The 25,738-nt window shown below is 35.9% G+C and overlaps 1 protein-coding gene across 7 annotated transcripts in view; it reads right to left on the bottom strand.

Annotated features, from left to right (window-relative positions):
- Nucleotides 1-25,738, bottom strand: part of LOC123876256 (GAS2-like protein 3) — a 90,011-nt gene that overhangs the window by 28,563 nt on the left and 35,710 nt on the right. For 6 of the 7 annotated variants that reach the window (XM_045922464.1, XM_045922459.1, XM_045922463.1 and 3 more), the window contains one exon: nucleotides 19,286-19,318. The exons of the other annotated variant lie outside the window; for it this stretch is intronic. The gene's annotated coding sequence lies outside the window, so the exon portion shown is untranslated. The remainder of the gene's footprint in view (nucleotides 1-19,285; nucleotides 19,319-25,738) is intronic. 7 annotated transcript variants of the gene reach the window in all.

Below are 25,738 nucleotides of genomic sequence, written 5' to 3'. Positions count from 1 at the left end.
GTTTTGAGAGATTTGTAAGGCGTCCTTTAGACTAGGTTCTGTATCAATCAAATCTATCACTCATGAGTGATGAATGATTGATGAAGCAGAGAACTATTACATTACATTACAGAACTAAACATTAATAATATAGTTTCGGATTGAGTATGCCGTGTAGGCCCTATCACAGAACGTACAAAAGCTCACTCCGCAAAAACGTTTGAAGAAATAGCGATTCTTGTTACAACGCAATAAAATGCAACTCACCCCGCACAACGCTGTGGTCTAAAATTTAATAACGTCTCTCATTCTATCGCATGGACGCTAATCTCTTAACTCTCTCTTGTGAGATAAGACTTACGCATCAAGCCGTGGAAGGAGCATGTGGACGTATATTTCTCGAGCTACGTGACCAAGTGAGCTCAGCCTACTAATACATCGACCCAGGCGCGTCGCCATGCACTCTACAACCTTCCTCTACACGACTTCTCGATGCGTTTCTGCCGTCGAACTTCCTGTCGTCACACCTAACATACGCCGCGCGTTGAGTGTAACCAGAGCTTTACTCCACAGCGTCTGGTAGGTAGATAGGTAACTGGTTCCTGCGTATATGGAGCCTTGAACCCGAGCGGCGGAACAAAGCAGGGTGGGCACTGGCGGGCGGCGGCTACATCACAGACCGACCATATAAGTCTTTTGCGCGTGAGAACCTCTACGTGAGCTATGGAAATGTGATCTCGGAATACCGATCTGGTGCTCTTGGATTGCTAACATTCACGGAAAACTTGCTGATGCCCAGTGCCCGTAACTTCATTCGTAATGATTTAGATTTTTAAAAACAGGATCATTGATTTCCTGGGATAAAAAGTATCTACAGGATGCAAACAATTTTTGTAACAAACGTTCAGCGATAGAGTCGTGAAAAAATAACAAACTGACTCACTTTTGCATTTTCCTACAATGTTAATATAAAGAAGTATGTATCTAATATACCTACCATATTATGGTATGGTTGATATAAACCATGATGGCTTAATTATAAATGTGATGGGTCACAATGGAATCGGTAAAGCACGTTGTCGTTTCTATAAAAACTTGCAAAAAAAATTATTTGAGTTTCTCAGATAGAGTTTTTATTACGCTTCATACTTCAACAACTAACTTATTTAATTGTTGAGAAATGATAGCACAACCTAGTTCAAGAAAACGGCATAAAATATGAAATAATATAAAAATCGACCCGCCCCAAATTGGGACAATATTCCGCGAAGCATCCCTCCGGCACGGAAATTTCATTTTCATGTCGACTCATCCAACCATTTCCCCAAAGCTTAAGCAATATCGGCACGCGACCAAATAGAAGGCAGAAACAGATGGTACCTACCTACGAAAGAAAATCTTATAATACATATTGGGAGTTTTATTGGCCTTTCCTCGAGGCAGTAGATATGGGGACGATGAAAAACTTTCTTTGATGATTATTGCTTATTGATCGAGTATTCATGAGAACTAGTATGAGGGTATCTTCCAAGTTTTATGTAATTCTGTTTGTGCATAAAGTCTTATAAGTATAGGGAAAAATAAACTACTTATAAAAATAATATACCTACTGCTAAGTTAACTAGACTACACTACTATCACTTAGGTATATCATAATTATGGTGCTTAATAAGTACCTATACATTAAACAAGTTTGTCTATTTGTATTTCATCATGTCAAATTGGTATCAATCACGCAATGTCAACGCACGCCCACGCGTGGGGTAATAAACCATCTACAAACTATGTGAAGGGGCTGACGAATGACGCCAATGAATGTCGCCAATATTGCTGCCAACTCTTCAACGTCAATCACCATGGTACAACCAACACCATAGATTAAGACAAAAGTAAGCACACTTACATACAAATTAGTCCTTTTTTGCTAGAGCAATAAAGATTGGTTTGCCTTGAAGATTTTCACTGGTGGTATTGAGGCTTTTGTACGTAGAGCGACCCACGCGACCCTATGAATAGGTCAAGTTGAGCAGGCGCTAAGGTGGGCCTCAAAATCTCCATATACGCAAAGTCACAAACTGCGCTGTCTGTCCTTACGCCACTCAATATAAAGGCCTAAAGGGCTAATATGGAAGGCTTAACTATTATTCAAATAATACAAATTAGGGTGTGGATTATGATGTAATCATAATGGATAAATGGGATTATAAAACTAATGACGCAACTACTAAAATTACTAAAATTGTTGGTATATATTTACTGCAGCAAATGGCAGAGCTAAGGGGTTAATAAATAATGTACCTACCTAAAGTGATAGGATTCATTTAATAGGATTTTAGTAAAATTATAGCCTATAGTACGATTGGCTTATGGCATGTGTAAAGCTGCTTAAAGCAAACTTATACCAGTTTAAAATTTTATACGAAAAATGCGCTCAAATTCTTTGACAACGCCATATTTAATTGCTAATTAGCGAGGCTTCGTTTCCTCATTCCATGCGGAGCCCGTACTCGTAAGATAAGTGCGGGCAGCAAGTCGGCGGTCGCAGACAAAAGGAGTGCGTTGCTCCCACTGGTGGCGACTAGCCTTAATTGGATAATCGCATTCACTCCTGCAGCCCGGGAACCCCTTAAGATGCCGGACAAGTCTAAGGAGGTGCTTTGTTATGAAAGCAACGATCGCAAGCCATATTTATCAATAGTGTCACTTAGTTGTTTAAAACAGAACACTAAAGCTCCATTTACGCCAGCAGCTCGATTACGAAAAAATTGCATCAAATATTTGCTACAATTTCAATTGCTGTGATTGGTAGAATTCGTTTCATCAATGCATTTTTCCCAATAGCAAGACATTGATTACAAATATGAATATAAATATGAGATTTCTTTCTATTAATTAAATACTTATCAATAAATTTCTAGGCGCCTTTTGGTTTGTTTCAATATAGCAATAATTTACTCATTAAAAAAAGGCCTGTTTGAGTTAATAAGGGGCGCATGGTCTTTAATAACGGAAACCTAGTTTAACCGCCTAATGTACTACTGACAACAAAGTAGTACCTACTCTTCTGTTCATGATGTTTGAATTTGTTCAATTTTGTGAAAGCTGTTGCTAAAGATAGAAAAGTGGTTGATTTTCATTTAATATAATAATTATTATAATCAGCAGAACGGCACATCGACTGCTGAAAAACACGCAATGGCACCGGTAACCATGGCAGAAACTTCGACCAAATGCAAAATATAAAGATAGCGGTTTGAGATTCGAATAAGTTTCTCGTTATATATTAATTGAATTATTAATAAATTCCTACATTTTAAAGTTCTCTTTTTAATCGACTTAATTAATACGATAAATGTTATGGTTCGTTAGCCACACTCCTTTTTTTATGACCAAAGTATTTAAGTTTCGGCTTCAAACAGGATTTATTTCTCGTAGTTCATTTTTTTATTAGTTCAATCAGAAAGTCAAGTTGTACACAATAATAATGTCGTTTTTAGTCTATTTAAATGAAGTTCTTAATTCTTGTAAAAACTAGATAAGTATAGAGATAAACTTACACCTTAAAATAGAGATGGGATAGATTTTCACACTTAAAGTTTTATATTTTGTTATAGGTACTAAATAGAGCTTAGTTGCAACTTCTTTCACTACAAAGTTTGAATATATTCATTACAAAATTGCAAACGCTTTAAAAGTAGCAACTAGCAAGTCATCAATATACCGTAACTCGATCGTATCTTAACCTTAGAGTAAGAAATAAGATGATCTTAACTAGATGATCGTCTTAAGCGATTGTCAAGCGTCCTTATTCCTTAGTCCTTTATGAGCGCTAGCATCAGCTCAATAGCCTACGTCCTGCGAGTCTTCTAGGTCGATGACCAGGCTTACTGTATTATGTACTTAGTACATAGTGGCTGGATATGGCATTCTCTTTTATAACAAAAAGAATATTTGAAAAGAGCGACGCGATACGACGGTCGATTTGGTTGCTTTTTCTTTTTGGTAGGATAAATCATTCTGAAACAAGTGAAAGACTTTCCACTAACGGATGAATTCATGAAGAACAAAAGAAATAATAATATGTATTACAATATATGTTCACTATATTATAATTTTTATATTTAAGTATTTTTAACATGTGTGAAAATCTGTATTATTACTTTCTGAATAAAAATAAAAGTGTTCACTATTATGACTATGTAGGTATAAATTATATAAATAAAATGTTAAAGACGACTAAAGATTCTATTATTCATAAAAACTTTTTCAATTTTGTGATCATTTATCACAATTCACATTGCTATAATCGCAATTATTTTATTATTGTGATACAGTATTCTAAACCAATAGCGAGAGTGTGATTTTTCGCGAGAAGCTCTAAATTTCTAGCTTCTAATAGTCGTTTTTAGTATCAAACTAGAGTAAATAAAGTAGGTAATATCCATCCAACCACAAGCCATGTTTTAAACGTAACAACAAGAGAGTAGTGTGGCTAGCGGCCGAGAAGTTGGCAAGTCAGTAACTACGTGTTTACATTGGCAACACGAGTGGAGAGCTCGGTCGGGTTGCGCCATTGATGAGTGCGATCCGTCAATGGAGCGCCGAGCGCGCTTCCGCTGCTCCGCGCTGCCGCCCGCCCTTTCATTGGCATTCACTTATGGTCCAAGAAGTAAACTCTCGCGATTTTAATTTTCCTACACCAGCTTTTACGATACAGTAGGTACCGCATGCAGCAGACAATACCTACATAATGATTGATTCAATGGCAGAAAAAAGAGAGATGGGAAATAAGATGTTTATGGCTTATTTTATGGAAACATTACAGAGCTGACTAAATAAAAATAGAAGGAGGCCTATTAATATGCCTAGCATGGACAAGGAGTTAAGGAAACTGACTAGTAAATTTTGTAATATAGAGGCACATGAAGAAGAAGTTTCATAAATTTAGTCTATAAGATCTTGCCCTAAAGGTTGACAATTTCAGTGGTCGCAATCACTTCAGATTGACTAACACTCTCCGACTGAAATGTAGGATGCATGCAGCAAGAAGGCCATCTATTCAGACAATACAACAATCGCAATGTAGGTACTTTCCTTTTTTACTCTACAACAGAATCCTTTTTAAAAAGGAAACGGAAAAAAATACAAGAAATACCTAACAACAGTTGCCTAAAATTTTTGTGCCGTTGTTCATCGATATGACGCCTACAGAAACTGATTTATCTAGAATAGAATAGAATAGAATATAATAGATTTTTATTCAAATAAACTTTTACAAGTGCTTTTGAACCGTCAAATAATTTACCACGGGTTCGGAATGCCGTTCCTACCGAGAAGAACCAGCAAGAAACTCGGCGGTTACTCTTTTCAACTGTTCAATTTACAATAATGTTCCATAGTATACAAGCAATTGCAGCCCCGCGCATTGCTGGAGTGAGTCAAATCCATGCTTTTTTATCATTTAAATAATCTTCGACTGTGTAATATGCTTTTACCATGAGCATACTTTTAATGGATTTTTTAAACTTTTGTAAAGGCAAGTCTAATACTGATTATGGAAAATAATAAAATATTACACTCATTCCCACAAATGAGTTTCCCAGTTTTCTGAGGCGGAAGTTTGTTTCGAATCGAATTCATTACCCAGATCTTGAGTTTTCTGCTAAAAGATAACAAGTTTGATTTAGTAAGTAATGTGAATTATTATAATGTTTTTTCTTATAAAGATGCCACAGATTTATGAAGGCAAACCTAGACAAACCAAAAAACTTTCAAGTAACAACAGCAAAAGTTCCAAATGTTTTATTTATTAGGCTCCTTTCTTCCGCCTCTAACTTGACGCCGGCGTCCACTCGCCGCTAGTATTGTGTACAGCGAACTTGCGCAAGCGAGCGAAACAAACATAATAAAACTTATTCTCTCCTTACTAAATCAATAGCAACGCGGCCGGGGAGAAGCACATTCTCTTTGCCAAAGTTCCGGACCACTGGGTCCAAAAAATGGATGTCAGTTGTTAACGTAACGTGCGTGAACTGTAGTGGAGTTTTTACTTTACGGTTCCATGGTCATCTTGCCCTCTTAATTTCTCCATATCTCACATGTATGTCACAGACATTTTTTGCTTTTTCTGTAAATATGGCGTTAAGTAATAAAATAGTCTAAATCTAAATGTTATGGCAAATAAATATACTTAATATTTTTTAAATAAAACTTTCAATAGATTTGTAGGTATTTAATCAGAGTGTTGAATTACAATTTTCCCACGCATGAAAAGCTAAAACTTTTCATACTAGAGCCACTATCTACTCTTAGACGTGTTACTTGACGAGTTGCAGCAACTTCAGAAAAGCAAGCTTTTATTTATTTACGCTCTATTTTTACGAGAAACCAGAGGCGCGGTGTTTACGCTAGCGCCTATTTTAGGATCATGAGCCTTACCAGTGCAGTCAAGTTGCATTACTATACATAGAGATTACATTAATCTCTTATAAAGGCTGTACCTTTCAAATAAAAGACTGCAGTTGTGGTTATCAACGGCCCCTGAGGTCTTGAAGAGTTTGTGTGGAGTGGCAGAGTGGTAGGTAGTGCAGGTGGTAGGTGCTTGCTTTTTTAGCATGTGGAGTAACAGGAGGGCGGGTGCGTATAGAGCATCTTCTTTCTGGGCTGGTTTCCGCACTTAAACGTTTCCGTCTGTAGTGCGTGCGTTGCCCCTCCCCACCGAAGTCGTCACTCCAGCCATCCAAGCTCGGTCCAGAAGCCGAGTAGACCGCCCAGGTTGCCAAGGGCGCGTATAGTGCATATTGCATGTTGCATAATAAACGTAACGCTGCGTCTATCCAACGACTGTATGTTTTACACGTGAAATGCATATGATATCCTAGTGTAGGTATGTATGTACTTATAGGTATAATATAAAGGCACAGAAACCTAATCCTCACAATGAAAGCGAACTGCGGTCGTCTGGCGCACATCGGTGGCGGTACGGTACCTATATTATATACCAACCTACCACAATTAGGTACCTATTTCATACCTACATGCATCTTGCATGGAGTAAACTCACGCTAATTGAAATGCTTTCATTACATCAATAAATCACTATATTTACCTTTTAACTTCACAACTTGCGAAGATTTTCCAAAGAACGAGTAATCGCGATTTCTATCCGGTCGTTCGCCAGTGGTAGATACCTACTACCTTCTATAATCTTCGCGGAAATACATTTTCTTTCTACCCACTAATAATAATGGTCCAAGATCCTAGTGTCGTCAGACGTTACTTATTTTCTGAAAAACAAACCATATAACCGTACGCATATTTTCTCGCTTGTGCCGACGACTTGTGCCAATTTAAAAATTTCTTTAAGTCTGATTTTTATGTAGGTATGTTTTACAGAATATTGTTACTTAATTAATTATTAATATTCAAAAGTGACTAAGTAATGCTTTTACGTAGGAAGCTTTAGCAGCTAATACCTATAAGTTGGCCGTCGTTGGCACAAGCTAGCAGATATGCGTAAGCTGATACAATCATTACTTGATTCCACACATTTTGTTTCTCAGAAAATAAGTAAGGTCTGGCGGTCCTAGGATCTTGCTCTATAAGTAGGTATGTACTTATTTTATTACGCACTACTTATTCCCCTATCTTTTTAATACTTAAAATCTGAATTGAAAATTTATTTGTTCATAATATTTCTTAAAGTTTTTTATAACACATTACACAAATAAGATGAGTCGTAACACAAAATAAAAATACGTGTACGTAACCTAGCTATATAGCTTACGTAATTTTTATTATGGGTAAAACACATCGTTAATAATAATGTTTTAAAGTTCAAACAACATAATCTTATGAATAAACGTTTATTGGCTACCTACTCTACCAACTTAAATATTATATTCGTTGCATTTGAAATATTTCCAAAGCATCTTCACGTTTTATGGTTAGTGTAAACTTGTACATTACTGTGTTATACAATCATGAGCACAGTTAGACTATAAATAATTCATCTAAGTATATCAAATTATTCTGTGATTCGTAACAAGAACTCTATTAACATTTTACGTAAAGTTAGCGATTACCATCAAACTGCCACATTTACGATAATAGACACCAAATAAAGCAATGGTTTTGAATTTGAGAACGTATTTAACGGGATTATGTAATGCCATAGAAAGATCCGATAAATAATATAAGTAATATCAAGTAATATGTAAGTATATTAGAATCGGTTTGTGAAGGTGGGTTAGTGTACTGGTGTACTGTAGTGCACAATTACAGATTCTATTGAAAAGAGGTCTACAATTGTGTTGGTACTAGAGAGTATAGTAGGTAGGTATACGTGCTTCCAAAAATAATGTTACATAACTTTTAGGTTTAAAAAATGTTTTACTTGAAGACAGATTATACAATAGAGGTTATGGAAAGCTGTCCACATACTTTACGAGTAGATAGGTACAGTAGCTGATTTCTCACAGAACTTTTTAAAGCCGTGATTTATTTCACAATTTACCTTAATCTACATTATGTGTTTATGTATGAACGTTACATCATCTGGTCCTAGCCATGTGTGGGCAGATGTATGGTTTTCCTACATCTGCGACGCTATCCACGCCAATATTGTGAAGAGAAAAAGCTTGTAAGTTTGTTTGTTGCTATTAAAATATCTCTTTATCTGAGCCGTTTAATATGTAATTGGTTTTTATGGTATTGTCCCCGCCAATAGTGAGTGTTAGCCAATCAGAGATGATTGCGATCGTCCAACTGTAAGCTTAAAAACTACAGCGGTAGGCCTTTTGGAATTCCAAACTTAGTACTTAGTATTTAGCTATGGTTGGCCATTATGCCCGCGCCAGAGTCATGTAACAAACAGCAAACGGTACCTAAGCGTATGGACGGGTGTTTGCGAACGCTTTGGGGGTTCAGATTGGCAGGCAAGCTATCTGTGCGATGCTTGCTGTTGTTTGCTACAAGCGTCTGGCGCGTCCATTAGGCTGCTTTTCATACCTACGGGCCAAAAAAGTGAAAGAAGCAAGCAAGCAGTGACTACTTATACCAAGCAGTGACTACTTATACTAAAAAGCTTTAAATTAAAAAAAAACTGACTTCCAAAACCACTACAAAGTTAAAAATAATTTTTGTTTCTACACGTGTATCATGTATGTATGAATGAAGTCGGGCGAGTATGAAGGAGGGCGAGAAGAAATTAGAAATCTAAGCGTGAAGCTGGTCCGACTTCATACGTAGGTAGGTACACATGTAGAAACAAAAATATTTTTTACTTTGTAGTGGTTTTGGAAGTCGATTTTTTTAACTGGTCTATAGGTATCTCATATCATACTGCTTTCTAAGTGTGAGCGCTAACATTGTGAATCAGAGATATTTAAGTGTTTTACCATCAATTGTAGTAGCAATCAAGATTATAATAACTTGAATAGAGATGAACATAGAACCTAAAGTAAATAATATTGTCTTATGGTCTAGCTAATCTAGTAATAGTCTGAATAATTAGCTTATGATGGTGATAGCGAAAGAATAACTAAAGAAGATTTATAACTCTCTAAACAAAATCGCGTGTGGTGGCCTGTCGTGAAATAAGGACTTTTTGCCAAGACGAAGGTCCTTGGCTCCAATTAAACAGATGGTCGACACTTTTTTCGAATGATTTAGCGTAAATTTTAATTAATAGCCGTGGGAGGCTACTGGTATGGAAATTAATGACAAATTTAACTTTTTTTTATTCAACACGTTCAACAAAGTATAAGTCAGGAATGCTTAGATATTTTATCAAACAATATCCAAAATTAGATACCTAGTTATTATTTTAAACTCGTTTGAAATAAAGAACTTAAATCCCAATTTGAACTACCCCTACTTTTGTATATCTACGATAACACAAGCTTCTAACTATAGGCGTTCGCGTACCTTATTTCGGTAAGTAATTAATCCCTATTAGACAGCAAGGAATACCTAAGCTTTTCACAGTTTTTAAACAATCTGAAGTCTTACAATTGAAAATTGTAGTTCTTTGTTGCCCTCATTATTTATGGAAATTCGGATGCGGAAATCCTCGGTATTTCGTCCGTCCAGATCTTCTTAGTTCAGGTATACATACTTGTCTTGTATTTATTATGTGTTGTATTTGTGAGTATCCAAAAAAGGAGCTTCCTAATTAGTCGAGTCGTTAAGATGCCTATTTCCGCACATAGACACGAGGCATGCGTTTATTTTCTATCGCTATCTGCCATCGGCGGCTGAAAGTTGAAACACTCTGAGCCAATTAAAAACGGAAAACTTCTGCGCTATGTGAGCAACGAAGCCTCACATTTATTGTATTATCTTACTAGTCTGCTATTTCGAACGAAAGATAAGCTCTCGCACCATGTATAAATGTGAAGCAAAAATCAAAGACTATAAACTGTATGAAACTTTATCTCCATTTGCAAGCTCATTAAAAAATCTACATTTCGAGTCTTTTGCAAATTGAATATTCCTTAGTTAATTTGAGTTCATTCACGAAAATCTGAAGTCTTCAGAGGCCTAGTAGGAGACAGGCTCCTAGTCCGAATTCCGGGCGGCTCGATCAAGTTGAAAAAGTTCCGGTGCGATAGAGACTTCATCTAAAACGCTCGTGTAATAAAGAGTTACCTAACTGCAAACGGATTCTCATGACAACCATCGTATTCAGAGTTTTATAAGCTGCCATTATTTAGGGCGTTAATCAATCTTCAAGTAAGATATTATAGCTAAGAACCCTCTCGATCAATCAAGCCACCTTTCAAACAAAGACAAACTAAATTAAAATCGGTTCATTAGTTTAGGAGCTACGATGCCACAGACAAATACACAGATACACACGTTAAACTTATAACACCTCTCTTTTTGGGTCGGAGGTTAATCATCAAGTAAGAGAACAGTAAACGTACTTATAGTTGGTGGTAATGGTAATGTTATTTGAAGTAACTAAAACTCAAAACACGTTCAAGACTCTTTTAGCATAAAATATAACGTCTAAAATAGTACAAGTTGCCTCATACGACCTAAAACCTTAATACCCAAGCACTCATCAACAATACGCAATAAAGAAGTTGATTGTTTCCATACTAAATCCCGGTCGACGTTGGCCGCTCGTGGTTTCCATGAGCCACTAACTCAATGTATGTAAATCGGCCGATTACGATTGTCACCCAATCGAGTCGTGACTCGACTAGCTGACGACTAACGATTGACTACACATGGTTGTCAACTTTCTTGAAGAAAAGTAAGCCAATAGTAATTCATGGTAAACTAGCTGATCCGCTTAGCTACTACTACTACTAGTACTTGCTATAGCTTAGCTTCGTCCGCGTGGACTACACAAATTAACGCCTTTTCTTGGCAAATATCTGCACCTCTGTGTCATAAAAGCTATTGCATGCCACAGCCTAATCCGTGCAATAGTTTGAAGTTTGAACTGTGCCTCTCTTGATAGATCAGTCAGTCAGTCATCATCTTTTATATATTTAGATTGATGCGGTAATGGTTGATGCTTTAAGATGAAAGCGGACTAACTTGAGAATCTGTAATAATATGGCTGTTTAACTAAACCCACACCCCTTATCGATTTGCGCTGCATTGTACCGGAACACTAACAGGCTTGGCGGCACTTTTTGTCGGTAGGGTGGTAACTAGCCACGACCAAAGCCTGCCACCAGACAGAACAGAATTTTGCACATAATTTTCATGTATTATCTCCAAATATATCAAGGATAAGGGTTCTGCATATTGCTCTCCAGGTGCGCGAAGTCTTATTATTATCCGCACTGGGCCACTTGGCAGACTATGGCCTAAGTCCTGGGCCACTTGGCAGACTATGGCCTAAGTCCTGGGCCACTTGGCAGACTATGGCCCAAGTCCTTCTTATTCTGAGAGGAGTACTCACTACTCAGTAGAGGGATACACAAAGAGATTGTGAAAGAGTTACTATTGAAAATAACTATGCTTAGCTGTCTGGGACTAGCAGCCCTAGTAAACGAATTTTATATAGGTACATAACCAGACGGCTTGTCCGACCTCGTCGAAGTTTTATTAATACGTAACTAATTGATTGAATTCAATTTAATGTCCGCTGCACTACAGTGTGACTTTTATTAATTGACATGTACTTAAATTAAGTGGTATTGTTCAATTATGTTTTTGCGCGCTATTTAACCAGTACTTTACGGACATTAATAAAGTTAAAGTTAATCTTCAAGGTTATCATTGATTAATAACACTCAATGTTAATTTTAATTGAAAATTAATTAGCATAAGTATCGTTTTAATTTTATAATTGCTTTTTGTTTAGGCTAGTGATAGGCACGGCCTTAATCTTGTTTCGAATACTTACTTCGATTGAGGCAACCAACAAAATATGAGTGTAAACTTTTTTTTTCAATAAGTAAGGTTTCAAAATTAACTATTTAACCCTACTTAAAACCCTACATAAAATACTACATTCCAATATAGACTCCCCCACTTTACTTTCTCAGATAAACCTTAATGTTAGATATGTAAATCGTAAACCAAAAACTTTTATACTGGAAACTTATAAAAATAACACCTCATTTTATAATCCTGTTATAAGAATGTGCCGCTCCTATAATAATATAACAGATATAGACTTAGATATTTTTGATCACAGTGTACTAATTCGGTGGGCTCTAAGGGCCTCTGTTCCATCTGGAATTGGTGTCCTCGGCCCACAGGTCCTTGCAGCAGCTGGGGCTCTTACAACTTTTACCTTTATTATTTGTTTAATACCAGGTACAAATACGTAAGTTAGAAAATTCTATTCAATAAAAGAATTAAGAGACGGTTTGGCGACAAGTCTTTTATTCTACATGTCAGTTACAATACGAGTATAAATGTTCCTTGGTTACAATACGTAAAGTTTTTTTTTTTTTATTAGAATGAAACAGCCGCTCTGGCTTGTTGCAAATTTGTCCTCCTCCCAACACACAGATTTAATATCTTTGCTAGAAAAGTAGTAAAAATAATTAAGTAAAATAATAGAATAACATTGTTATTTCGTCGAATTCTTAGGTTATTATTTATTGTAGTATAAGTGTACTTATTAAGTGTTTATATTAAATTTAATTTATTAATATTAAATAATAACTAAGCGTGCCTAAAAAACCATAGTCATGTTGTGCGACCATATAGGATTACAATAAGGTCAAAATGTTGCAATTTAAGAATTAAGTTAAAGTAATTATTGTAATCTGTTTTGGTTGACAATAAATAAATAAATAAATAAATAAATTCTTTTCTTCAGTGTAATCAGGTGAAACAGGCATGATGTCACAGCTGAAGATAGGCATGAAGTAGGACATACGTATACAATGAACACAATACTTTTTAGTTAGGGTTACCATCTAACCAAATAAATACTTACAAGAAATTTGTTCGTTTTTCAGGCAGCCGGATCACCACCCGGAGGTTATTTTGTAGATAAAAGAGAATATGCCTATAATACCGTAAGTAGAAAAAAACCCGACTGAGTACTACTGAAAGAATCAACTTAGCTTTCAAACTGAAAACTTCTAATGAGTAACTTATTTTGGTTTATATTTTATAACAAATTGAATAGGGATAGCGATTTAAAAAAAATTTTAAAAAAAAATTTATTAACCAAATACAAAGTCTTATACAATTTTTCTGTGTCCGTATTAGATTTTTTTGATAGAAACAAAAGTTAACCGCCATATTTTCACATACAGGAGATCGGAGACATTATGAAAAAAAAACCTTTACTTTGTTGTTTTTTTCAAGCCCTGGCGCAAGGTGTTGTTTACATATCCGCGTGTTTAGAAGATTCCTTAGCATTCAGCCTCGCTCTTCAACCGGCCCCACACGTTACGCAGTTAGCATCGCTTTCGTTTCCAGTTCCCCGTACCTACTGCACTTTTTACGCATTACCAGAACATTTGCGTTACTCTACTTTTGTGATCGATCGAACTAAATCGCTTGGCAGTACGGCTTACCGGTTTGGTGAAATCTAGCCACGGCCGTAACCGGCTATCGGAACAGACCGGAGATAATTTGCCTCAGCTTGGAATCGTACCCAGGACCTCCCACTTATAAGACCACGGCGATCACCACTGCGCCTGGTAGGTCGTCAAAACTTTTTCACGACCTAACTGCTGACTGACCGGTGATGATATTTTGCACAAGATTAACTTGTATCGAGAAGATACTTAGTTAAGTACTTTTATCCCAAAAACTATCTTACTGCGAGGGAAATAGTTACACAAAATACATAATTCTCACAATTCTATGTGGATAATTCGGAAGCAACAGCAAGTTACCTTTGTATTATACTAGCTGATAGGTTTATTTTTAAAATCCCGTGGGATCTTATTGATTTTCCGGGATAAAAAGTAGCCCATGTCCGTGTCCGGGGTATAAGCTAACTCTGTACCAAATATTCAAATCGGTTAAACTGTTGGGCCGTGAAAAGCTAGCGACAGACAGACAGGACACACTTTCGCATTTATAATATTAGTATAGAAGTATGGATTTGGGAATAATAGGTAAACATGAGGTAAATATAAATAACTTCCAAGACACACAAATATCATCGGAACTGCGATAATTGGAGCTATAAACTATCCGAACAAGCCGTCAACGAGGCGCCCGCGTCGGTGTAGAGGCAGACTGTAGAGTGTAGAGGTGTAATCAAAGGCACTCCGAGGTGTTAATTACCTGAACTTTACGATCGCAATGTCGCCAGTTAATCTTATGATTTGCGCTAATTGGAAACGTATGTTTATTACATCTTGTTTAATACGAAACAGGCGTCAGTATATATGTTACCTGAAATGCACATAATTCAGTGATTCGATAGAATACCTAGTCAATCCATGAAACGCCGGGCTTGTTTTGACAAGCCCGGCGTTTCTGGAGATAGAATACCCTTAAAAGCCGCTTTAAACTTTTCGCGTAATGACAGCCTCACTTCGAAGACACACGATGATGATTGTAGGAAATAAGATTAATAAGAGCCATATATCCAAAGCCCACATTTAAGAGGTACTTTGTGTACAAACAATTTGCATATAAACATAAGCAATTAACACGGTATCTGCGATAAATCTAACACGGTAATCACTTGGGCGCGTGTCGGCGGCGCGTGCGCAGTGGGAAAGTGTGCGCAATCAAATTAGGCGCAGGCCGGAAAGCGGAACCGTTGCGTCACATCACTGACTATCTTGAAGATTGTTTTAGAGAATAGGTATTGATTTTGGCCCTATTAGATTTGTCACGGCGTGATCGTTTGAAGTTAAGATTTTCGGTAGTAGTCACACAATTTATTAAATACTAGCGACCCTCCCCGGCTTCGCACGGGTAACTTATTACAATATTTGTAGGGATCTCTAACTTTTTTGAAAATAAAATAACCTTAGTCACTCGGGAATAATGTAACTTTCTACTGGTGAAAGAATTTTCAAAATCGGTTCAGTAGTTCCAGAAATTACTTCTTTCTACTTTCTTCTCACAATGAGAAGGCTTAGTCATGTGTGGATTGGTTTGAAAACATTATAGAGTATGTTTTTCTAACTTCTAGTCTTAGGAATCTGTAGATTTTTTTGTAAGAACAATTTTAGCATAGTCAAATTTTGGTCAAGCATGAGTTCTCCATAAAAACTTTATTCAGCAGCAGCAGCACAAAACGGATTTTGAGTTAAGTCAAAAAAGTAGCACATACTTATTACTAAACAAACGTAGGTTTCTCTAAGTAAAGAAAATAAAATGCTCCGTTAAAAAATTGCAAGCCATTCTATGCCCTACTTATAGAGTTTATTCTGTACTTATTTAATTACTCATCTATAATTATTTAACTATGGTAGATCAAAACATTTGCATATCGGGGCGAGCTTCAATTAGAGATAACAACCAGATATGAACATTTCCACTTGTCTGACTTCATTATAAAAGAAATGGATTGAAGCTAACGGTTTGACATAGTTTTAGTAGGTGAGCAATAGGTACCAATGATCACAAATAGGTGTAAGGTAAGTACCTACCTACTTACAAAGTATAGCTTTATCACTATAATAGTCAAATGAGCGCAGTGATCAAGGTAAGCTCATAAACAGTACATCGATCCCTTTTAAGTAGGTACACCGATATACTCATGGTAGGGCTGTCAAGTGCCAAAGCTTTTTGGAATCCGCACTTGTATCTTTGAAATTGGAAATTGGAATGGATGCCGTATGGTCATTATAATCTATTATTATGTACTAAGTTTTCAAAACCCCACAATTTGCCCAAAACTAAGCGTTATTAATCAAATACACATTTAAAAAGCATTTTCCTACGAACAAGAAATAGTAAAATATTTTGCTTTAGGTTATACCTTCTTTTTAAAAATCAATGAAGTACGTCCGACTCTATATTTTGAACACGTTTTGACTATAATTATATTATTGAGTCATAGGCAGTCATAAATGAATCGTAGGTCCAATAAAAAATGCCGTTTGTTGCCAGCCCTGGACATGAGCTACCTAGTATACCAAAAGTGGTATACAAACCCATTCTGACGAGCCAGATTAACTGATAACTCATTCAGACGGCGTGTAGAAAGTAACGCATTATTTACTAACACAAGTATAAACTCTATTCCCTTGAAATAAAGTCTGATATATGTGTCACAAGGATCCATTTCAGTGAAAGATTATGTGAGGTAGGTTACATAAAAGTACCCTTATAAGTAGCGCGTAAAACTTGACTCATTGCTCGTTACATGCTTACAAAATATCCCCTAATTAGTAAGCAACTATTTTTAACCAAACTCAAAGCATCTATTCGTTTTGATTCGTCCCTTACGCCTATTATTTTCATTCTAAAGGATTCCTTTCACTTTTATCAATTCAATTCAATCCAATTTCATTTATTTGCCTTCATCCCTATTCCCAATTCATTACTGATCCACTACTGAAAGTGGGTCTCCTCTCAGAGTAAGAAAGATAAAATTTGGGATTCTATGCGTTCAAATGGATCTAAATAGATATGCAAAATTACAAATGTTTAGGTTTAATAGTTTCTGAGTTATGGGGGGGTCAAAACTAGCTTGAGATGGTTCGTGTAATATACACACTGGCCGTCTGTCGCCGTTCTTATAAGATTCTTATTCGTATAAGAATCCAAGTATCGAGTTCGAGTATCGAAGCCAAGTTCGTACTTGGCTTCGATACTCGAACGTGTGTCTTGATTAAAGCCCTGGTCTGCCACGCTAGCCAAGTGCGGATTGGCAGACTTTACACACCTCTGAGAACCTTTCACTGTTAAAATTGCTTAAACGAACACCAAGCTCCAAAAATGAGATTTGTGTGCCCAGATTCGAATCGAACCTTTGAATAGGAGCCCCACTCGTAATGTGAAATTAAATATGTATTGCCAGAATATGTTTGCTCTTGATTAATGATTTAAGTACCCTAATTATATTAATTAGTCTATTTGTCAGTCACCTAAATCTGTCAAATATATTTCAACACATTATATACTGAGCAAACTGAATTAATTAATAAAATTATCTTACATGTTATTCGTATATTTCGTACTGGCAAAAATTGCAATTCTAAATTACAACATTATATTATGACATACAGTTATAAATGATAATACATATATGTAGATACATAAACATAATAGTATGTATATGAGTACAGTTTGCTTAATTCTAAATGCAAGTAGAGTAGGTTACTAGAATAACACCTAGGTAAGGTATCTTACTAAATACATACTTGTAAAATATCGCTTACTTAAAATATGCAAATTCATTAGTTGGTTAAAAGCATTTTTCTGTTTGTTTAATCTATTAATAATTTCCTTACAGCATAATTTAATATCATTTTAACCGACTTTAGAAATAAGGACCATGATTTTCAAACTCTCAAGAATTTCCCCCCGTATTATTGTCTATGACTATGACTTGTATAAATAGAAAAGGATACGAAACTAACCTTTTGAATCTAAGAACATTAGGGTTTTCTTTTTAACCATTGAACTATTGATGCCTGCCTAATAAAATGCATCAGTAAGAAGTCCGATATATGTCAAGACTCAAGGTGTAAAGGAAACACCCATGTAATATTTTGACTACAGAAGAAGGGAAGTTTCCAATTAAATACATATTATTATAAACTATGGATCCGTTTTTTATGACATAACAATATGTAGTACCTGTTACCATTTCGTTAGATTCCGATTTGTTACCAACTGCGACGTAAGCTGACGAAAACAAAAACGGAAGTGATAAAAAGAGCTTTTTCCGCTACCTATTGATCGAGTAACCGATTATATTAATATTGGGTAAGAGTTTTAAAGGATGATTCACTTTAGACCGCATCGGGACCAAACCATGTCATATCCGAAACATAGATTGGAATTTTCAATTAAGAACTTCCGATGCCCGTATTTTTGATACCGCATTGGCTCAAGCCTAGCACAAGTGAAATGTAATCATCGTAAAGGTCTACACCTCTACATAGTCGCAATCCTACGAACTCGTACGATTTGCTTCCTCGTTTCTAAATTCTAATATACACTGCCAGAATATTGAATGCCGTTCCTGCTTCCGTTTTCTCCGTTAGCTACTGTATTGGGACCTTCAAAATAAGAGTGAATAGGTAGGGGCGCTTCATCTTAGGCTGCACCATCACCTATTCGTTGATGCGGTTGCAGTCAAGGGCATTTATATACCTATAGATATAGTTAAAAAAATGTGAATCGTCCTTAATTTGTACAAAATTTGGCGCATCCCGTTACATAGCTATAGAATATGGTAATATACTCAGTATTCACATCAGCATTGAAGTGATCTTTCTCTGTCCTCTACCACCATTCCCACTGCACCATAACAGTGTTGTCGTGGAGTCAGTAGGTTACGCGTGATCTGAGAACACAATACAATAACACCATATTGCCATATAGCCATACGCAGATGGTACTTTTTATGCGTGTGATGTCAGATCATTTACATAACTGGACCACTGAACTGAATGTGTAACCCAGTTTTACCCCTGATGTTCTCGCTGAATTAAGAAGTTCTGGATTGGTAAAAGAATTCACGACTAGCCAAAGGTTCCTCTCTGATCTCTTCACTACATTTTCATTTTTGTCATTAGTTGTTAGTTGAAACTAGCCCAAATCATCGCATATAAACCATTCTGCCCTACGATTTTTGTGCTTATATTTTTCGGACATGCAAAGGAAGCAATCTTTTTTTCCCGGGTGTCACGGGATGTCTCGCTAGCATTTGTATAACTAAAATATAACTCACCAATAGTCAAAACATCCTCCGAGCAACCAGAAACTGCAACAAATAATAATAAAAACTAGTTAAAAGACGATTTGATTTCTATCAATTTTCATACAAATATCAAAAGATCTTGGCGCAATTAGCAAAAACCGAGCTTTTAGAAATGCCGTCTCTATAAAATAAGAAAAGTACTTAGTAGATAGGCGTCTAGTCTCGGTGGTTAGGTAAAGGCTTCATCTAAATAAGCTAACATCTTGACCCGATCTGACCGAAGCTTGGCCGGTCGGTATGATTGTGCGATCAATCGACGATAATGCCCGCTTTCTCTGGCTCTTCCTGTATCGACCGCATCAGGGATTTGCACATTCATTTATTATTTCCATAAACGTTTGTTACGTAACTAGCATTATTGATTGTCAATGGCTTAATTTTCAAGTTATGATTTTTCGTTCTTTGATTTCTTCTTTATGATCTAGCCTATTGTTTATAGAAAACCTCAATATTATGGTCATTAGCAAGAAAATCTCGGTTTGATCATGGGATGGCGAGGTAAGTATATAATATTGGTTTGCTGACTTAGTTAGGTCTGATTTAATTACAAAAGAAGATTTCGGCCATAACTAGTAAATGGTTACCCTAGTGCTAGCAGGAAGCAGAAGTTTAATAAGTATTTGGTAGCTACCTACCATGTTACGTACCGAGATATGGACTCAAAAAATGGTTTGATTTGCTATCACTATCACAGAATGGCAAGATAGTAATCGGTCCATCGATCTTGTGTGGAATTATGGATGTTCGACTACGCAAAATATCAGCGTCTTTTATCGAGCTGAAACTATGTTAATATTCATCATTCAAAATAGATTCGAATAGATATTTCTACCTAATTCGAATATCGATAATATATATATCAAAGCGCCATTATAATACGCTTTTTTGTCTTGTTTTTGTATTGAATAATTCAGGTCCGCTCAGGAGCCACGGGTCTCGGGCCGTGTTCATGGTGTAATATACATAATTTATGGCATGAGGAAACTAGCCGGTCGGGTCATTTCCAATGTCAATATGCTAAGGAGTTTTCACTTTCGACGGATTCACGATTCAGTTGGACCTAGGGCTTTAGTTATGCTATTTAGTTTATAAACTATGAAGTTTTATTACGTAACATTTTGAATTCCATTAAGAGTTATAGTGTTACAAAAAAACTTTAAAGCCGCATTTCTTCATATACTTCTTTTTTTCATTATAAAATAGCGAACAAACGAGCAGGCGGGTCAGCTGATGTTAAGTGATTACCGCCGCGCATGAACATTTGCAGCACCAGCCGATGCATTGCCGGCCTTTCAGGAATTTGTTGATAGGTACGTAGATATATCGGTGAAGGAAAACATGGTGAGGAAACTTGCATGCCTGAGAGTTCTCCATGTTCTCAAAGGTTTGCCAATCCGCATTAGGTCAGCGTGGCGGACTATGGCCTAAATCCTTCTCATTCTGAGAGGACACCCGTACTCAGTAGTTGGGCGGAAATGGGTCGATCAGGTAGATATAATTATTATCCGTGCATAGATAAGTTTTTACAGGTGTAAAGACAATTATAATTAGGTAGTGCTAGAAAGTAAAAACAATGCTATTATTTAAATTCTATACCTACTAGTTAGACTTTATGACTAAGTTGTTAAAAATTGTCGAGTTAATATTATATCTACTAAAAGGGCCTTGGTTTTATATTACTAGATTATACATATACTATTTAATTCACGTAACAGGCTAAAATAAGAATGTGAGCTCACAATATCATTGGCTGACATAAAGGAAATTGCACATGAAATTACATGTGGTTCGTGCAAAGTTTTTCCATTTTCTTTCATCGAAGTTTCATGGCAAGCTATTTCAGATTTCCACGCAACCTTGTGTGGCACGAATACAATATTAGGTGCATCGTTAAATTCATAAACCTGTCTACTATCTAGCAAATTGCAGTATCAGTTCAATTTCCTTTTTACAACCATGCTTTATAAGGGCAATATCATTAGATAATAAGAAGATTAATTTACTTCCGTTTACCGTGGAGACCCTGGGCCATGGAGCCTTACTGTTAAAAAAATATTACGAGACATATCACCGCGGGTAACATCCTCATCTAGTGTACGAAGGGCTGGGTCATTATTCGCGCAAAGGATCGCCTGGCTGTCCAGCGTGGAAATGCAGCCAGTATTCTTGGTACCATTCCACGTGGGCATGATCTGTACAGTAATTGGATAAGGCGAGCTCTAAGTTTCATTTTAACATTTTCAATTAAAAAAATACTTTATGAATTCACCTAATTTGTTTAAAGCCTACTCAATAAGAATATTTAATATCCCAAAAAAATATTATAATGTAGATGTTCATAAAGTGTATGACAGTAATTATAATAATTAAGTAATTACAAGGACGGTATCGCTGAGTAATTAGCGCTCGCAGGCGATGCCGACACCGGGTTCCGATCATTAGCCATCGAAAATACTTTATGTAAACTGTTTCAATAGGTACCTATGTGATCATCCATAGCAATACATAATGACTGTTTCAAAAGATTCAGTTTAAGGTTCAATTAATAAATTAGTTATTTGGTAGATTAGTTTCAGACGTAAATTTTTACTGTAATTAATTCTACATTTTAAGTATAATTTTTTTATGAGGTGTCAGAATAGAGGTATTTGAACTGAAGTAGGTACCTACCTACGTCCTACCTACAGTCAACACTCAAGACCCCAGCGAAGGGTGCGGTGTAATAAGAGACAAGTACGCTTACAAGTGTCAAACCGAAAATAAACATAGGGATCAGGGAAAGGGACTAGGAAAAGTAGGTATATCTACTCGTATGAGGAGTCATGACAAAAGAAATGGTGCCTTTGTTTTTCTCTACCGGTATATAGAGGTATGTAGACAAAGAACACATGGTAGCTCTATATGACACGCAGATAAAACGTTGATTGTGGCACCACTCAGAAATATTAGCAAATCTGTATCTAGATACGTGGGGAAGAGCATTTAGGACCAGCTATGCCATTGACTAGAAAGAATGTGGTACAGAACTTTCAAAGAATATTCTAAATAATGTAAAAATGACGTTACATACCTGCCTATTACATTCAGGGTTGGCATTGTTTTAAGCAGATTTTAAAAGCACTGAGAAAAAAAAATGTTTTTCTTTTATCGAATCTGTCGTGATCAGGGTTGAAAAAAAAAACTGTGTATTAAAAGCAAAATATTCTCTTTAAAATAAAATAGTAAAATGTGCGAACTGCGAACACAGATACAACTGAAATCAGTCCATCTAATACAGATTGCATAAGAACAACTAGGCGCATACTTAAATTGTAAATTCTACTAAGTAGGTACTTTCATTAAGTAACTGTCATGGGATGTTACAGCTCGATCAGGGACTTCTGGTTCAGTCACAGTATAACTGTTACCACATTACGTAGCGTTATTCAAAGATTAATACCAGTAGGTACGTACTTAGTACTTACTTACCAACTAGTTTCTTAATTTAGGTTTTTTATTGTTTTAATACTAACTTTATGCATTTCTCTGATTGTCTAATTTATTTGCTGATTTATCCGTACCAAAAGAGTTTAAAAATCTCAGTGTCAACTATTAATTCTGAAAGTACTGTAGCTAATCTAGCTAGAAAGCTAGAAAGCTATCCAGTCCTCTATACTCGTCCAGCGGTGGACGTCTGTCGGTTGATGATGAAGATTGAATTGTTTAGTTAGAGAACACTTCCTAAACTGTTAATTACATTCGGTTCATTGGTTACGGGAATATTACGACTTTCATCAAAACAAATTTCATGGTTCACGCCTACTATCGTTTTCTATTTAATTGTTAAATCCACGAATCCAATTGCTAATAGTACCTACCTACTATAGCAAAAGTTATGGCATCGTTGCCATTGCCCATTATAATTGTATTTTCTCATCGATCCATAATCACAGTAACAGACAGCTTTTTTTAACGATCTGTGATTTTGAACCTCAAAATCACAAAGTTCTTCTAAATTGATTTAATCCAGTCTTAAAAAAGAATTTAGTAGCCTTCTTTCCTATCTGCAACTGGACTAGCACCACCAAGTCCAAGTCGCAACAATTTGCGTTGGAACATAATATATCCATCCTAGCAAGGATTTTCAAAATGGTATAAAATAAAAGTAGTTAGGTATCTATTACACGTGCCTCTAACTTTTCGGAGCTATATTATGTACGTTTAAGCAATTTAAACATAATTAAATATCACTTGCTTTAACGGAGACGGAAAATATCATGAGAAAACCTGCATGTGTGAGAGTTCTCCAAATGTTCTCAAATGTGTGTTAAATCTACCAATCTGCACTTGGTAGATTTACAATTATCCAGCTTGGTGGAATATGGCCAAACCCTTCTCATTCTGAGAAGAGACACTTGCTTAGTAGTGAGCCGACGATGGGTTGATAATGATGATGATTGAGACAAATTAATTTGATGATGATATGTCTGCATCTTATAATATCAGTTATCAAAAGGAACTAATTAAAATTTTTATAGATACCGCTCGTAACATCAAATAAAATACTTTGATCCATACTTTGATAAATATAAGTTTACAGTTTACACCGATAGTAGCTAGTCGTAAAAATGTCTATATCTAGACAAGCCTACTATTTTACTCCATCAGTATGAATAAAACATGGTGGACACTTGCAGTTTTGCCAAGCATGCACCATGACCACACCTTCTACGGTTCGTACGTTTGCATCGTAAATCAGTCAGTTACGAATTATGTACGAACTTGATAGTTTGGACGTAGACTCTAAGTATGTAATGAATAGATTAAACAAGATTAAGTTGCATTTACAGTATTTAACATAGTAGGTATAACATCGATCAACATAATAATATATTAGTACGCTGGAAATCGAAATCTGTAGTGCCCCAAGATTTGAAGATCCATAAGGACTAAGGTGTTACCCAAGGAGGACTACCGGGTTCAAGTTGTTTCTTGCTTCTATTTAAATGACCGGCAGGGTTTACTTTAATGAATATTATATTCAAAACAATTTAGCTTAAAGTTATAAAATCCTAAAATTATAAAAGTGGTATTGTAAGTTTAGTAATTAACTTCACCGCAATCTCATCCAGCTAGGTAAGGTATTATGACAACAACATTGTCAAGTTTAGAATTGCGATGACTTGTTTCGCAAATAATATGATTGTGTCCCACTTCCAGTGTATACAACTTCAAATAGACAAATATTGGCATTCAGGCACGCACGCCGTGCAAGCCTTCACTTTATTACGTGGTAATTACTAAATTATTACTTACTATCATATCTTATTACGTTATCGTTTACAGAATTGTTGATATATCTAGTTGTTTAAAATTGAACAGCGTACTGACATAGCATATTTATTATTTTAAGTAAGTATGCTATATCTGCAATAATGTAAGTAATTTAAAATATCTTTTTTCTTTTAATTTTGGTGTAATTACACTCAATGAAAAACGACAATGCAAATGAATGGAAAAAGTTTTTAACATATTTTTAACTATTTTTATTAAAAATTATCTTACGCATGATAATATTAATATCACAATATGCTTCTTCTTTTCTTATGTTGCGTATAAGTAATGGTTAGCGGCTACGATATACGAGTAGAACCTTCAGGTCCAAAATGTTGAATTCCTAAAAAACAACCTCCCAAGTTTTGTGTTTTTTGAAAACAATCGAACAAAAATTTTTGCGAGCTGCAATTTGTTTTTGCTTACAAGTTGATGTTCAGGCGTCGATGTAGAAAGTTACAATAATTTAAGGTATTTTTGTCCAAATTCATATTAATAAAATTTTGATAGCTTCATAAAACACAATTTTTGATTGAAATAGATCTTTTATGGTTACTAAATTTTAGTTCAATGACTGGAAAGGGTGGCTATTTTACGCTTATAAGCCAGTGCGTTATCAACGCTGATTCAATAAGGGAATTAAACACTTAGCAACAAAGTTGAACTCTGGGATCAAACGCCGGTACTTCAACTCTACGAGGCACTCTATCAGCCACGCCCTTGATCTATTAATCACACAACATTGCACGATTATGACATAAACTGCTACTGGTTCATAAACAATGGTTGAAACGCGTGCACTAACAACCGATCCGGACAACTCATATCACGATATCGGGCTTATTTGAAAGGCAAGGTTATTTAACTTTCTACCTTTATTATAACACCTTTATATCAAGTATCTTAAATACTTTAACCGTGACTATATTACAAAATATTTATATCTCGTAATAATTCATGCCCGCGACTTCGTTCGCGTGGATTTAGATTTTTGAAAATCACGTGAGTAGGTGATTATAGGCTCTATGATTTTGTGGAATAAAAAGTAGCCTATATGCTCTTTTACTATTATCCATGCCAAAAAACATGTCGATCTGTTGCTCCGTTGCG

Source organism: Maniola jurtina, chromosome 21, assembly GCF_905333055.1.
Source record: "Maniola jurtina chromosome 21, ilManJurt1.1, whole genome shotgun sequence".
Classification (NCBI taxonomy): domain Eukaryota; kingdom Metazoa; phylum Arthropoda; class Insecta; order Lepidoptera; family Nymphalidae; genus Maniola; species Maniola jurtina.
This window is presented reverse-complemented; position numbering and strand designations above follow the sequence as displayed.